Source organism: Elephas maximus, chromosome 3 (genome assembly GCF_024166365.1).
Source record: "Elephas maximus indicus isolate mEleMax1 chromosome 3, mEleMax1 primary haplotype, whole genome shotgun sequence".
Taxonomy (NCBI): Eukaryota; Metazoa; Chordata; class Mammalia; order Proboscidea; family Elephantidae; genus Elephas; species Elephas maximus.
In genome coordinates this window covers 70,663,166-70,678,031 of record NC_064821.1, presented here as the reverse complement: position 1 = coordinate 70,678,031, position 14,866 = coordinate 70,663,166, and the positions used below count along the sequence as shown (strand labels likewise).

Sequence of the window (14,866 nt, the reverse complement as noted above, 5' to 3'; positions counted from 1 at the left end):
AGGCTGGAAGTGGGACAGACCTCAAATGTCCTGCTATGGAATCAGGCTCTATCCAAATGCAAGGGGGGCCATCAGAAATGTTTAAGCAGTGAGCAAATCACAGTCTTTGAAGGTGCTAGACCCTAGAATTTTTAAAGTACCTTTCAGTTCTAAAATGCTCTGAGCCAGCAAAGCCAACAATGGCTATTGACTTTAACTGGGTGAAAATTAACAGACTTGTTTGAACTGAGGTTACTCAGATTGATTCATGGTGACATGAAGTCCTGGGAGAAAGTTGGTGGCAGGCCACAGAAACCAGGGCTGGTGCGGCAGACCAGAGCCTTAGCCTTTTCATGACTTGTGGAATGAACTCTATCCCAACCACTTTTTATGCCTCTGAAATTCTTTGAGAAGGAGGTAGCCTAATTTAAACGTTTTTAACCTCAAGGTGGGAGCCTTTTGAAATGCATAAAACTCAAGAACCCTGAGCTGGAACCTCATTTTTGTGTAGATTGAGCATTGTCTTCAGTGATGCCTCCTAGATGTGTGAATTTTCTAAACTTTTGACAGGCTTGCCTTTATTTCTGTTCGATAAGCCTCCTCATTTTGTTTCCCAGTTACTACATTCTTGTAAGAATGTACTTACTGCAAAAATAAGCTATCCACAATCTTCATTCAGTCATAGTGGCCATTTTCTCCCTAAGGTTACCAGGAACTCGGATTCCTGCTCGGCATGGCTTCGTCTGAGGCCAGAAAGACAGAGGCCGAGCTGGGGAGAACAAAAGCAACTTTATTGATTGGTCAAGCAAAGAAACAGTCGGGGCTAAGTGCCTTCCAAGACTGCTCACGGGCAGCTTGTTGAGGCTGGTTTATATAGGCAAGATCAGTTGCAAAATACAAGATGGCACGTGCGCAGGTACAGAGCGTTCCAGAATAGGTAAGCGTTTTCTAGGACCTGGGTTTGATTCCCTGTGCAGGAGGAAGTTAGCCATTTTTGTTCATTAGCATGTCATCTCTCCACCCAGGGGCAGAGACTTTACCATGCATGAGGCAATTAATGAGCTAACAGGTATCTGGAGTGCCGAGAGGGAGGGCAAGACCCGTTTCAGCCGGTTCCAGCTAGCCAGTGGCTGTTACTTTTCAAGGAAGTCCCAGTGCCGTGGAGTCGATTTCAAGGAAGTGCTGAGGAGAAAACACAGCTTCAGGAAATGGGCTGGGTGAGGGGCTGTCCTGAGGAGACAATGATTTTAAGAAAATGGCTCTAGCTCTGTCTTACTAATGCCTTTCATTGTTTCTAGGTTTTATTGGCTCCTTGCTTTTTTTTTTGCTTTCCTAGCCTTTGACGAGTAACTAATGCCGTTGCAATAAAGAATAATGTATTGCAGTGGTACTTTATAGGAGACTCAAACTCCTATAAGTCATTCTTGCCCTGCATTCAATCTTAGGGCCCAGTCATTGCTTCCACATGTAGCAGGTGGCCTGTACCACTGTGAGCAGTTCTGCAGTATTCCTGGGGAGCTGTTCTGGTTCTTAGCTTTTAGTACTGCTTTTGTTTTTCTGAAGAATACGCAGTAGTGGTAATTTCCTGAGATACAAATTCCTTTAGTTTTATTTATTTCGCCTGTCAGTACTGCTTTTGCAGTAATGAAGAATGCACTATGGAGGTAATTTTCCTGAGATAAAAAAAAAAAAAAAAATCCCCTGGCTTTATTTCTTTGGGCTGTAAGTACTGGTGTTACAGTAAGAAAGAATAATACATTGTGTCATGTTTTGAAAAGTTTCATGAAAAATAATAAAAAAGGCTAAGAAGAAGGAGACTATAATAAAGTGTATGTGCAATCATTGCCAAGTACTTCTATGTTTTACCTCATGTTTTGCAAATTTTCAAGAAATGAAAAATAATAGATTTTCTCATTGGCTCATATGTCTCCTAGGACATACAGGATCCCAGATAATAGGGATCAAATTCCATAAATCATAACAAAAATTCTGAATTGGCCCTTTAATCAGCATGCTTTCCATTAGTGAAAACACATGGTATCAGCAAAAAATTCAAAGGAGAACATAATTGAGTCTTGAAATGGATAGTAACCATGGCTCCCTCACACATGGAAAGAACCAGCCAAACAGCGGGATTAATCCTCCTGAGGACCATCTCCCAACTCAGCTCTCGTCACCCACCAAATATGCCAGCAGTACCTGGACTTCCCACTGCTTCTGCTGGAAATTCTCACATAGCTCCCTCAGGAGCAACTACCCAAGGCCAGCCCTTCTCCAAAATAAAAAAACAAACTAAAAGCCCCAAACAATTCAAACTTTCTCCCCTTCTCTTTTAGAGAGCTTACAGCAGGTTTCCCCTTTGGGAGGTGGCAGATGCCCTTTTCTCTCCTTTGTCTCATCAAAGTGGTAGGAATCAGCAACTCTCAAGGCAGGTGTTAGAGGCTCTTTGAATAAAAAAGTTAGGCCAGTGAAAAACCAAAGGCAGTTTGGCTTCCTCGGTAACAGTTGAATAGTGCTGAAGGTATCCCAAATCCCCCAGTCACGTGGAGCTTTGGAGATCTCCATGGGGTTGGAGAAAAGCCTTTTCTTAAAGATAATCAAGAAAAACATCTTCAAATGACTTCATGAGGTGGATCCTCTCACTGCAGTTCTATTTGACAGATGAGGAGACTGAGGTGTACGTCAGACAAGCCCTTGCCTGAGACTTCCATTGGCAAACACCTCTAACCCTGGCCTGTCAGACTCCAACCTGCACATTCTTCACAATTCTGCTAATCTGCTGAAAATACAGAACCTTAGAGCTGTGCCCATCTTGGAATTAGGATCCAGAAGAATTCAGTTTGAATCCCAGCTCTGCTACTGATCTGGAGAATGGGGATAATAATTCCAAGGCTATGATCCTGTTGTGGGGTTGATCACCTTCTTTCCTTCCCCCATTTATAGATGAGGAAAATAAATCCCTGAGTATTACCAAAGTCAATGCTAGCAGCTCTAAAAAACAAACTCTAACATGTATAATGACCTAATATGATAAAAATAGATTTCTCTTCCATGTGAAGTTGAGAATAGGTCTTTTTGATTGGTGGGTGACTTCCTGCAGGAAATCTTGAACTCAGACCCTTCTATCTTATGGGTCTGCCATCTTCAACACCTAACTTTCAGGCCAAGCTCTTCCTTCTCTCTCGTGTCAGATCAGCATAAAGGGAAGGAGCTCGTGGGAGGTTTTCAAAGGCCTGACATGGACATAGAGCCTGTCACTTCTGCTCATATTCTATTGGCTAAAACTTGGTCACACAGTTAGACCTACCTGCAGAGAAGGTGGAGGTGTAGTCTTTCTGTGTGCCCAGGAAGAAGAAGAAGCATATTTGGTGAACACCTGAACAGTCTCTGCTACCTCCCAAGAGGTGAAATGATGCCAAGAGACCCAGCAAGTTCACAGTGGACTCCACCTGGAGTCCGGCTCCCCATTGTGCACCCAGGGCCCCAGCTCTTTCCTCTACCCTTCATGCCCTGAAGTTAAACAGAGTCACAAGACTGACCAGTGGGACCTCTGGCATAGATACACCTGAGCAAGCGGAAGGGAGGGCTATAGGTACCAAAGCGTCTCTGTTGCCTGGAGGAATCATGGGTTGGGATAGAGGACCACATCACCAGGGCTTTTGGCTATTAAACTGGTCCAGACGCAGAGTTGATAACAGACCCCTCTTAAGGTTCTTTTATCCAGGGACTCAGGATTCTTTCCTTTATACTCCCCACCCACATGCCCCCATGTTGGTTTGTCTTTCTGAGCCCTAAGGCAGAATCCTTTTCTCTAGCTCTTTCTACTAATTGAAATCTTCACAGCATATCTTTTCTAAGACCTATTATTTTCGGGGTTCTGCTCCTCTGCTGGGAAGATCTGATTTAGTTAAGCTAAGGCCCTTTGGATGATGTTGGTGCAAGAGGTACCCCTCCCCAGGGGAATTTGGACTCAACAGGAAGCCTTGAGACGGGAAGATGATCACACAGATGACTGACTTGGAATCCTTCCTGTCAGACAGGTGAGGGCACTAAGTCTCAGAGATGAAACACTTCATAAATACATGTATCTCCAGCCCAGGAATCCTACCTCTAGGAATTTAGCCCTTAGAAACAGAGATGGACATAGAGATCTAATATAAAAAACCAAAACCATTGCAGTTGAGTTGGTCCCCACTCATGGTGACCCTGTGTGCGTCAGAGTAGAACTGTGCTTCATAGGGTTTTTCAGAAACAAATCACCAAGCCTTTATTCTGAGGCACCTCTGGGTAGGTTTGAACCACCAAACTTTTGGTTAGTTTGCACCATCCAGATACTCCATCTAATATAGAGAATGTTACTTGTAATTGCCAAAAGTTGTAAATAACCTATACATGTTACCATCAGAGTTAGGTAAAGTTATTTACAGTATATTCATTCAACAGAAAACCAGGCAATAATTTCGCGGTTGGAAGTGATTGGATAGAAGATATTAAATGGCATGGGAAGACGTTTATAACATAGCAAATGTAGATATAAGATTATTTTTTGTGTGTAAGTATAAATGTCACTTCCAGGACTAAGGTGTGCCTTAGTCCTCAAGCCGTGGTGTTTTCAATCACCTCATATGCATGTGAAAGCTGGATGATAAATAAGGAAGACTAAAGAAGAATTTATGCCTTTGAATTATGGGTTTGGCAAATAATATTGAATATACCATGGACTGCCAGAAGAATGAACAAATCTGTCTTGGAAGAAGTACAGCCAGAGTGCTCCCGAGAAGCAAGGATGGTGAGACTTCTTATTATGTACTTTGGACATGTTATCAGGAGGACCATCCCTGGAGAAGGACATCATGCTTGGTAAAGTAGAGGGTCAGCAAAAAAGAGGAAGACCCACAATGAGATGGACTGGCACAGTGGCTGCAACAATGGACTCAAACATAACAAGGATTGTGAGGATGGTGCAGGACAGGGCCATGTTTCTTTCTGTTGTACACAGAATCACTGTGAGTTGGAACTGATTTGATGGCACCCGACAACAACAACAAAATATAAATACATAAAAACACATACACATATGTAAATACATCAGTGGTTGAGAGAGGCTATTTCTCGGTGGTAGCATTATAAATAGTTTTTCTCTTCATTTCTTTTTTTCCTTCTTTGGTCTGTCTATATTTTCTACAATGATTGTGAGAATTTTTCTAAGAAAAAAAAGTTTTGGTAAAATGAGAGGCTCTGGGATTATTATTTTAGCATCCCCAGGATTGGATAATACCTAAGAACAAAGAAATTCTGAATTTCTGACACTCTAGGCCTTTTTTTTTTTTTCTTAGTAACCCAGAGTGTCTGAAATGGAGCCAAGACTACTGGAGGTAAAAAGGTCAGGGTTTTTTGCCTTGGACATCCTTGGGGATTGTATTTTTGCCATTTTAAAAGTGTTTTTTTTTATATTTTTTATTTCAGCTTTCTGATTCGTAATTGCAGTCTTATTTTTCCTTCCTGAGATAACCAAGAATCCTCTTGACTGGATATGACTACATGTGAAACATCTCAACAGCACTGTATTAGTCAGCTATCGCTTTGTAACAAACAACCACAAAGCCAGAGTGACATACAATCATGAGTATGTAGTTCTCATACATCTGCAGGTGGGCTGGGAAGCTCTAGGCCACAGGTTGGATGCAGGTCTGTCCCATGTATCAGGTCACCTTCTCATGGCGATGGCAGAGGCGCAGAAGGACACACAGGAACATGCGATGCATCTTAAGGCCTAGACGCAGACTGGCAACTGTCACTTCTGCCAGGTTCCATTGGCCAAAGGAAGTCACAAGCCCTTCTGTGAGAGGAACTGCGCAGTCACATGGGTGCTCACGCTCGTACAGGGAAGGGTGAAGAATTAGGGCCAGTAATTTAATCCAGCTTCTCACAAATGTTCACTGTAGTCAGATCAGGTCATGTAATGTCTAAACTTACTCTGTACACTTTAAAAATATTATTCTTTCACCGACGCTAAATCCTATAAGCACGTATATATATTGTCAGTATTGTATAATATGAGGGGGAAAGTAAAATCAGCATAATTTCATTTCCTCAGATGCCCTGTTAGGATTTTGTTGTGTGCACATCAATCTATACAGTCAAATAAATATAAGCGTATATTTACATATAACAAAAATGGGATCATACTTTTTCATTTAATCTTTTATGCTGCCTTTTTCACTTAATCTTATTTTATGAGCTTTTTCTTACATGATTAGTATTCTTTTATAAACAGACTTTTTCATAACTGTACAATATTTTAAAGACGTGCTGTAACTTATCTAGAGCTGTGTTCTCCAACATGGTAGCCACTAGCCACATGTGGCTATAGCACCTGAAATATGATCAGTCTGAATTGAAATGTCTGTGAGTATAAAATGTTATTGTTGTTGTTAGGTGTCTTCTAGTCAGTTCCGACTCATAGCGACCCTATGTACAATAGAACAAAACACTGCTCAGTCATGCAACATCCTCACAAACACATTGGGGGACCCAAAATTTGTATAATTTTGGATAATCTCTTTAAAAAAAAATCCAAACCCATTGCTGCCCAGTCGAATTCTGAACCCAGAACCCAGAACTCAGAATTAGGAATCAAAATTAACATTTATTTAGAATGAAAAAAAAAAATCACAGTAAAATACATATTCTAAAAAGCTTAAAATCACAAAAAAAATCACAAATTTGGTAAAAACACTGTATTTTTAAATTAGCATCCTGCTGCCTCTGGAGTATTTTTCTCCTTACATTTTGGGGCTGCATACCTCTTCTATGGCAATGATCTTGTAATATAATTTTCACTAGAGAGACTAAAAAAGGTAGTCTTTCTTCCAGTATAAAAACCGTATAGTTCGATGGAAATTATTTTTTTATTATTGATAGTTCAGAAACATTTTATTTTCATCATCAAAATTCATGATTGATAATGTCCTGTAAATTTTCAGAATTGTTATCAAATTTGGGAAAATCTCTATCAAGATTTTTTCATATAGGAGCTGGAAGATTTCAAGGTTTTTCAAAGATCCTTAAGCAACCATGAACCTTGAGTAATCCTTGGAAGGGGCCCAGGGTAGCAACAAGCCCTGAAGCTGAAGCCACATTTTGTTGTTGCTGTTGTTGGTTGCCATTGAGTTGGCTCGGACTCATGGAGACCTTACATATAACAGAACAAAACATCACCTGGTTCCAAGCCACCTTCATGATTGTTGGCATGTTTGAGTCCATCGTTGTGGCCATTGTGTAGTACCTTCCAACCTAGGGGGCTTATCTTCCAGCACAATATTAGACGATATTCCATTATGATCCATAAGATTTTCAATGGCTAATTTTTTGAAGAAGATCACCAGTAGATTCTAATCTTAGTCTGGAAGCTCTGCTGGAACTTGTCCATCATGAGTGACCTTGCTGGTATTTGAGATACCAGTGGCATAGCTTCCAGCATCTCAGCAACATGAAAGCCACCACAGTACAACAAAATTGACAGACAGGTGGTGGAAAGACATATTAGCATCCTGGTAAACCATCCTCACTCTATGAAGTGTTCTGGCTGTACTTCCTCCATGACAGATTTGTTCATTCTTTTGGCGGTCCATGGTATATTCAGTATTCTTTGCCAACACTGTAATTCAAAGGTATCAGTTCTTCTTCAGCCATCTTTATTCATTGCCCACCTTTCCCCTGCATATGAGATGATTGAAAATACCAAGGCTTGGGTCAGGTGCATCTTTGCTTTTTAACATCTAAAGAGGTATTTTGCAGCAGATTTGCCCAGTGCAATGTGTTATTTGATTTCTTGACTGCTGCTTCCATGGATGTTGATTGTGGATTCAGGTAAAATGAACAACCGTGAACTGCACATAATCCTTGGAAAGGACCCAGGGGAGCACCAAGCCCTGAAGCTAAAGCCACATTTTGTTGTTGGTGTTGGTTGTCATTGAGTCAACTCAGACTCACGACAACCTTGTCTATAACAGCACAAACGTTGCCTGGTCCTGCACCATCTTCGTGATTGTTGTCATGTTTGAGTTCATTGTTGTGGCCATTGTGCAGTGCCTTCCAACCTATGGATTTTACTAGAATCTAAGAGTCGGTAATGTTAAATTAACTCTGAATAATGAAGACAGCAAAAAAGGATGAAAATCTGGGAGAAAATAGTCTCCATGTCCCACTAGGCAAGGAAATGTCTACAGTGCCAACCACCTCACTTTGCTAAAAGCCTCAGATACTTTTACAGGGAATTGAGGATGGGCTCTGAGAACAGGCTCTGACCTTTAGTAGGACTTGGACATCTCTGCATTCATTCATTTATTCTTTCATTCAAAGAATATTTATCAAGGGCCTATTGTATCAGAAGGGCAGTAGTGGTCAGTGGTAAAATTCTCACCTCCATGTGGGAGACCCGGGTTTGATTCCCAGCCAATGCACCTCAAAAGCAGCCACCACCTACCTGTCGGTGGGGACTGGTATGTTGCTATGATGCTGTCATGAATTGAATTGTGTCCCTGAAAAACATGTGTATCAATTTGGCTAGGCCATGATTCCCAGTATTGTATGATTGTCTACCATTTTGTCATCTGATGCAATTTCTCTATGTGTTGTAAATCCTATCACTATAATGTTAATGAGATGGATTAGCAGCAATTATGTTGATGAAATCTACAAGACTGGATTGTGTCTTGAGCCAATCTCTTTTGAGATATAAAAGAGAGAAGTGAGCAGAGAGATGGAGGACCTCATACTACCAAGAAAGCAGCACCGGGAGCAGAGGGCATCTTTTGGACTTGGGGTTCCTGAGTGAGGAATCTCCTCTTCCAGGGGAAGATTGATGACAAGGATCTTCTTCCAGAGCTGACAGAGAGAGAAAGCCTTCTCCTGGAACTGATGCCCTGAATTTGGACTTTTAGCCTACTAGGCTGTGAGAGAATAAATTTCTCTTTGTTAAAACCCTCCACTTGGGGTATTTCTGTTACAGCAGCACTAGATGACTAAGACAGATGCTGAACAGATTTCAGGGGAGCTTCTAGACTAAGGCAGACTAGGAAGAAAGGCCTAGTGATCTGCTTCCAAAAATCAACCAAAGAAAACCCTACGGATCAGAATGGTCTGATCTGCAACTGGTCATGGGGATGGCACAGGATTGGGCAGTGTTTCATTCTGTTGTGCATGGGGTCACTATGAGTCAGTGACAACTCTGCAGGAGCTAACGATAACAACTGAATGTCAGGCTCAGGTCTTGGCGCTAATGAAATCACCATAGACAAAATGATTTCCCTGTCCTTACGGAGTTTAGGTTCTAAGAGGGAGGAACAGATAATGAACATAACAAAGAGGTAAATTTTATAATACCATAGAAGGTGATAAACTCTAGGGAAAAAGAAAAGTAAAGCAAGGTCAAAGTGGTTGGAAGTACAGAGAGTGGGGGCAAGACGCAGTGTTAAATAATGTAGCCAATGCATCCCTCATTGAGAAGATGACATTTCAGGAAAGACTAAAAGGTAAGGGAGTTAACCATGCAGATAGCTCATAAGAGGCATTACCTAAGCAACAGAAGAAAAGTTCAGATAAGATAGCAGAGTGACTAAACACAAAACAAAGCAAAAAATTCAAAGAGCCAAGAATTCAAAGAAGAGTTATTGATGGTGATTATGAAAAGAGATGAAACATGAGCTGGTGTATCTTAGAAGAGAAATGGAAGAAATTAATGGCAGCATTATAGAGATGAATGCTATAAAAATCAATCAACATGAATAAGCGTAAGTGGAAATTCCACCAGGGACACAGGAAATCCATTTCAGGAAATCATTCAAATCAAAATGGAAAAGAAAGAAGTTGTAAAAATGAACACAGAATCTCCTCGCCTAGCCCTGCCTTGCAGTGGCCTGGTACAGCATGACTTCCAGCAGGTTGTATGCAAGGCCACATTGAAATGGGCAGTGGTAGTGGCAACAGTGACCAGGCTCAGGGCCTTCACCCACAATGACCTGTTCCACTTCAACATTAACTGGGATCCACTTAAGGAAGCCTCCTATTTACAGTGCCTTCCCACTGGCCTGAGTAATTCAAAGTTACTTGGTTGATGTGTTACATTACTGATAAACCTTGAAGGTTCAGTTCAGTAGTTAGGGAAGGCTGGCAAGGACCTATCATACTTTATCCATTTTCTTGGAATTTCCATGCCTTGGTTTGGCTGTTAAACTTACAGAGTTTTTGGAGGAGATTTCAAAAAGAAAAAGAGGATTTTTCTTTGTTATTATTGATCTCTCTGTAAGAGTATCCAGTCAAGTTGTAGTCGATATGTGCAAGGAGTTGGGCTAACAGCGTGTACAAGACCATCATAGATTACCACTTAACCTGCAAGAGTGAGCCGAATGAAGATGCTTACCATATGTGTTCTCCAGGGGCACAGAGAAAAAGTCCATGATACCATTACCTCATCCTGTGAGGCCTGAAGATATTGAATGACCATGGGCCGTGGTTCTTAGGTGCTGCTCCAGATATTTTATGGACAATATTATTTTCTTTGGATGATCTCAGAGCTCTATTAGGAGAAAAATAATCCCTTAGGTTTTAGACTTCTAGAAAATACAAGTTATAAATTTATTTTCATTGTTTCCAATTAGCAATATTGTATCTACTAATGCAGTTCACTGTAATAAAATGCAGTAAAAGAGGCAGTTAGGTCAAAAGGAGACATTCTACTTTCATGGTTAATAGTACAGCTAGCATTAACATAGTATTAGCTACATGCTAGGGAAAAATGAAGTCCCTGAGTAGTGCGGATGGTTAATGTACAGCAAATGGCTAACCAAAAGGCTGGAGTTTCAAGTCCACCCAGAGGTGCCTCAGAAGAGAGACCTGTCATTCTACTTCCAAAAAATCAGCCATTGAAAACCCTATGAAGCACAGTTCTAGTTCCACTCTGACATACACGGGGTCACCGTGAGTCAAAATAGACTCAACAGCAACAGGTCTTGGGGAAACAACAACTGTATATACATACATATATATATATATATATACATATATATGTATGTAACTGTTATTTGAAGCTTTAAAACACAAAATGTATAAATCCTAAGATGTGTAATAAAAAACACATTGTGGATTCTAAGAAAAAAATGAATATAGAGAGGGCCATAGAAGTACCAGACAGACCAAGGAGATTTGATACATACATAGTGTTACTAAAGAAGCAAATACAATTATCAGAGCAAAGTAGTATTTGAAGGACTCCACTATGTTCCACTAAAAAAAAAAAAAAAAAAATTGTCTTGGAGTCAATTCCGACTCAAAGCAACCCTATAGGACAGAGTAGACCTGCCCCATAGGGTTTCCAAGGAGCGGATGGTGCATTTGAGCTGCTGACATTTTGGTTAGCAGCTGAACACTTAACCACTGCACCACCAGGGCTCCAAAGCAGGGCACACATACTGGGTATTTCCTACGTGGCAGGCACTGGGCTAGAAGCTACAAGTACTACTAAGATGCTGTTCCTACCCTGTGAGCTCTTGACCCCATGGGGGCTACAGGCAAATAAGATAAGCAGATGAGTAAAACACAATGGGAGAAGAAGTAGAAAAGAACTTAGCACTGGGTATGGATCAGGGTGGACCATGGCTTATTATGACATGATATATCAGGCCCTGTGCTCGATGCTGTAAGGCCATTGTTGTGGAGAAATGTGTGATCAGAGGGTTGAGAGTGACTTGCCCCAAGATCATAGGATCAACACATGATAGAACCAGAATATAAACCCAGGTAGAGTCACTATGAGTCCGAATCAACTCGACGGTAGTGGGTTTGGGTTTTGGTTTGGTGTCTGGTGCCAAGTTCATCCTTATTCCCCTTGAACATGCTGCCTCCTCTCACGTCAGCTTAATGACACCCATCATCCCTGTAAGGACAGTACGAGCGGCTCTAAATCCTACGCATCTTGTCAGAAGGGTTACTCATGACGGGCCTGGGTTTTACTGGGAGTAGGAGGCATGGCTGTGTATCTGTGGGATGACCACAGGTTTGTAAAGACTTTGGCTGGGGTTGGTTTCACGCCCAGGAAAATGGGGCTTCTAAGAAGAACAGCAGGCACATTCAGCAAGCAAAATCACACTCCAAGAAAAAGGCTACGTGCAAGATGAACAATGGAGCACCTATCAAACGACAGGCTGGTGTCCAGGATGTGCTAAGAATTCGGGACCACAAGACAATGGGCGGCCCCAGCAGTGAGAAGGGACAAGTGCCTGGGAGGAACAGAGAAAATAAGACTCCAGTAAAAGGAATATTTTGAAGACCATTCTGTGCTGAAAACAAGAGGAATGGAGGCTGCCAGCCTTTGCTTTATGTTGGCCTGAGGGGTTTGACTAGACCATCTGTTATAGCCAAAGTAAGAGTGATGGTGCTGGAGCAGTGAGCGGGCATGGAGCTATAACATGTACTAGTTCTTAAAATGGGGGGCTGTGTCCCTGGGAAGTTGCCTAAAGTCTCTCTCAAAGGCCTTGCATTATTTAAAAAAAAAAAAAACAGCAAAAAGAGCCTTTATCTTTTGGCAATACCACGGTCCTGATCGCTTCTAGTGCCCTGTGCTTGTTACCTGTAATCCTGACCTGTCGTTGTTGTTAGGTACCATCCAGTCCATTCTGACTCATGGCGACTCTATATGACAGAGTAGAACTGCCCCATAGGGTTTCCTAGGCTGTAATCTTTACAGGAACAGATCACCAGGTCTTTTCACCCATGGAGCTGCTGGAGGATTTGCACTGTCCACTTTTCAGTTAGCAGTCAAGTGCTTAACCATTGTACCACCAGGGCTCTTTAAGCCTGACTTACAAGTTTCTACGTCTCCTAGCCCAGACTGTTAGTAGGTCAAAGAGAAAGGAATACAAGCAAACCTTGGGGGCATCTTCAGGGGAGAAGCACTGAAGAGAATAAGGGAACAGGAATAGAGTGACAGAAGGAGCAGGGAGAACCAAGGCAGGGCAGGGTCCCGGAAGACCAGGAAGGGAAGTGGGTATGGGGAGGGGTCCAGAGCTGAGGGCCAAGGTGAGGATTTGATGATGAAGAGTTACCATGGAGAGAGTTTCAACCTGGAGGTGGGTCAGAAGCCAATCTGCAAAGTCAGAGAGAAGGTGAAGGAAGAACGAGTGCAGCTTGGTGGGACCCAGGACCCGGCATTCTTGTACCAGCCCCCAGCCCACATCTGCAGGTCTCAGACTACATGCCACATCCCCTTCCCTGCTCAGTCTTCTTTGTACCTTGGAGCTGGGCTTCCCTCCTGGAATTCTCTCCTCCTCTCTTGCCACTAAAACCTGTCATAGTGTTATTTTTCAAGACATTAACAAGGCTTTAATGTGAATTTGCATTCCCTGGGTGTCACAAACCATTATGTGCTAGACTATTAAGTGAAAGTTTGGAGGTTCAAACCCACCAGAGGTGCCTCAGAAGAAAGGCCTGCGGATCTGCTTCTAAAAGGTCACAGCCTTGACAACCCTATGGAATCATTCTGACCAGGTGTTCTTGTGAGAGTGGCATTGTCTTTAAACTCTGTGTGGCAATCCTGAGGCGCCACCACGATGCCCGGGGAAGATGGGCAACTGGGAAGTCCAGCCACTTCCTTACTATCATCCAACATTTGTACGATTATCCAAAATGTTTCATCGTGGGAGCCGACAATGTGGGCTCCAAGCAGATGCAGCAGATCCATACGTCCCTCCGTGGGAAGACTGTGGTGCTAACGGGCAACACCACCATGATGCGCGAGGCCATCCGAGGGCATCTAGAAAACAGCCCAGCTCTGGAGAAACTGTTGGCTCATATCTGGAGGAACCTGGGCTTAATGTTCACCAAGGAGGACCTTACTGAGATCAGGGACATGCTGCTGGCCAACAAAGTGCCAGCTGCTGCCTGTGCTGGTGTCGTTGTCCCACGTGAAGTTACTGGCCAGCCCAGAACACTAGTCTGGGTCCTAAGAACACCACCTTCTTCCAGGCTTTGGGTATCACCACTAAGATCTCCAGAGGAACTATTGAAATCCTGATTATGACTTGAGACAGAGTGGGAGCCAGCGAAGCCACCCTACCAAACTGCTGAACCTTTCCTCCTTCTTCTGTGGGCTGATCATCCCAAAGTTTGGATGACTGATGACAGCAGCATCTACAACGCGGAAGTGCTTGACATCGAAGAGGAAACTGCATTCGCGCTTCCTGGAGGGTGTCCCCAAAGTTGCCAGTGTATCTCTGCACATTGGTCAGCCAGCTGTTGACGCAGTATCCCAGTCTATCATCAATCGGTACAAGTGGATCCTGGCTGTGTCTGTGAAGACCAATTACACCTTTGCCCTTTGCTTTAAAGGTCAAGATTTTCTTGGCTGATCCATCTACATTGGTGGTGGCTGCTCCTCTGGCCACTGCCCCCACTGCTGTTCTTGCTACTGCTTATCCCCAGCCGTGTTGGAAGTGCTGGATAAGGATATGAGATTTGGTCTGTTTGACTAGTCATCAAAAACAACCAACTCAATCAGCTTCATTTGTAAAACAAGGAAATAAAAGCTTACTTCTTTTTAAATAAATAAATAAACAAAAATCTATGGAGTCTACTTCAGGGCAATGGGTTCGGTTTTTTTTATTTGTCTGCTTGTTTGATTTTTTTTAATGGATGTTCACTAAAGTTTCTCCATCCTTGGTTTCCACTGGCCCCTCACCTTTTCCTTATTTTTTATTTACTAAAATGTCAAGCTGCTCTGTTTTTAGAGCACTGGATGTAGATAAAGGGGATTAGAGGATAGTTTGATCCCATTTAAAGGTAACCTGGAGCTAATGGAGGTAAACAGACCCGCTTGCAGGCTGCACTCCTC

The 14,866-nt window shown here is 42.5% G+C and overlaps 2 pseudogenes; both read left to right on the top strand.

Moving 5' to 3' along the window:
- The first annotated feature begins 9,857 nt into the window (after positions 1 to 9,857).
- On the top strand, positions 9,858 to 10,482 carry LOC126071292 (N-alpha-acetyltransferase 20-like; annotated as a pseudogene).
- Positions 10,483 to 13,070: 2,588 nt separating this feature from the next.
- Positions 13,071 to 14,507, top strand: LOC126071291 (60S acidic ribosomal protein P0-like; annotated as a pseudogene).
- Positions 14,508 to 14,866: the final 359 nt, after the last annotated feature.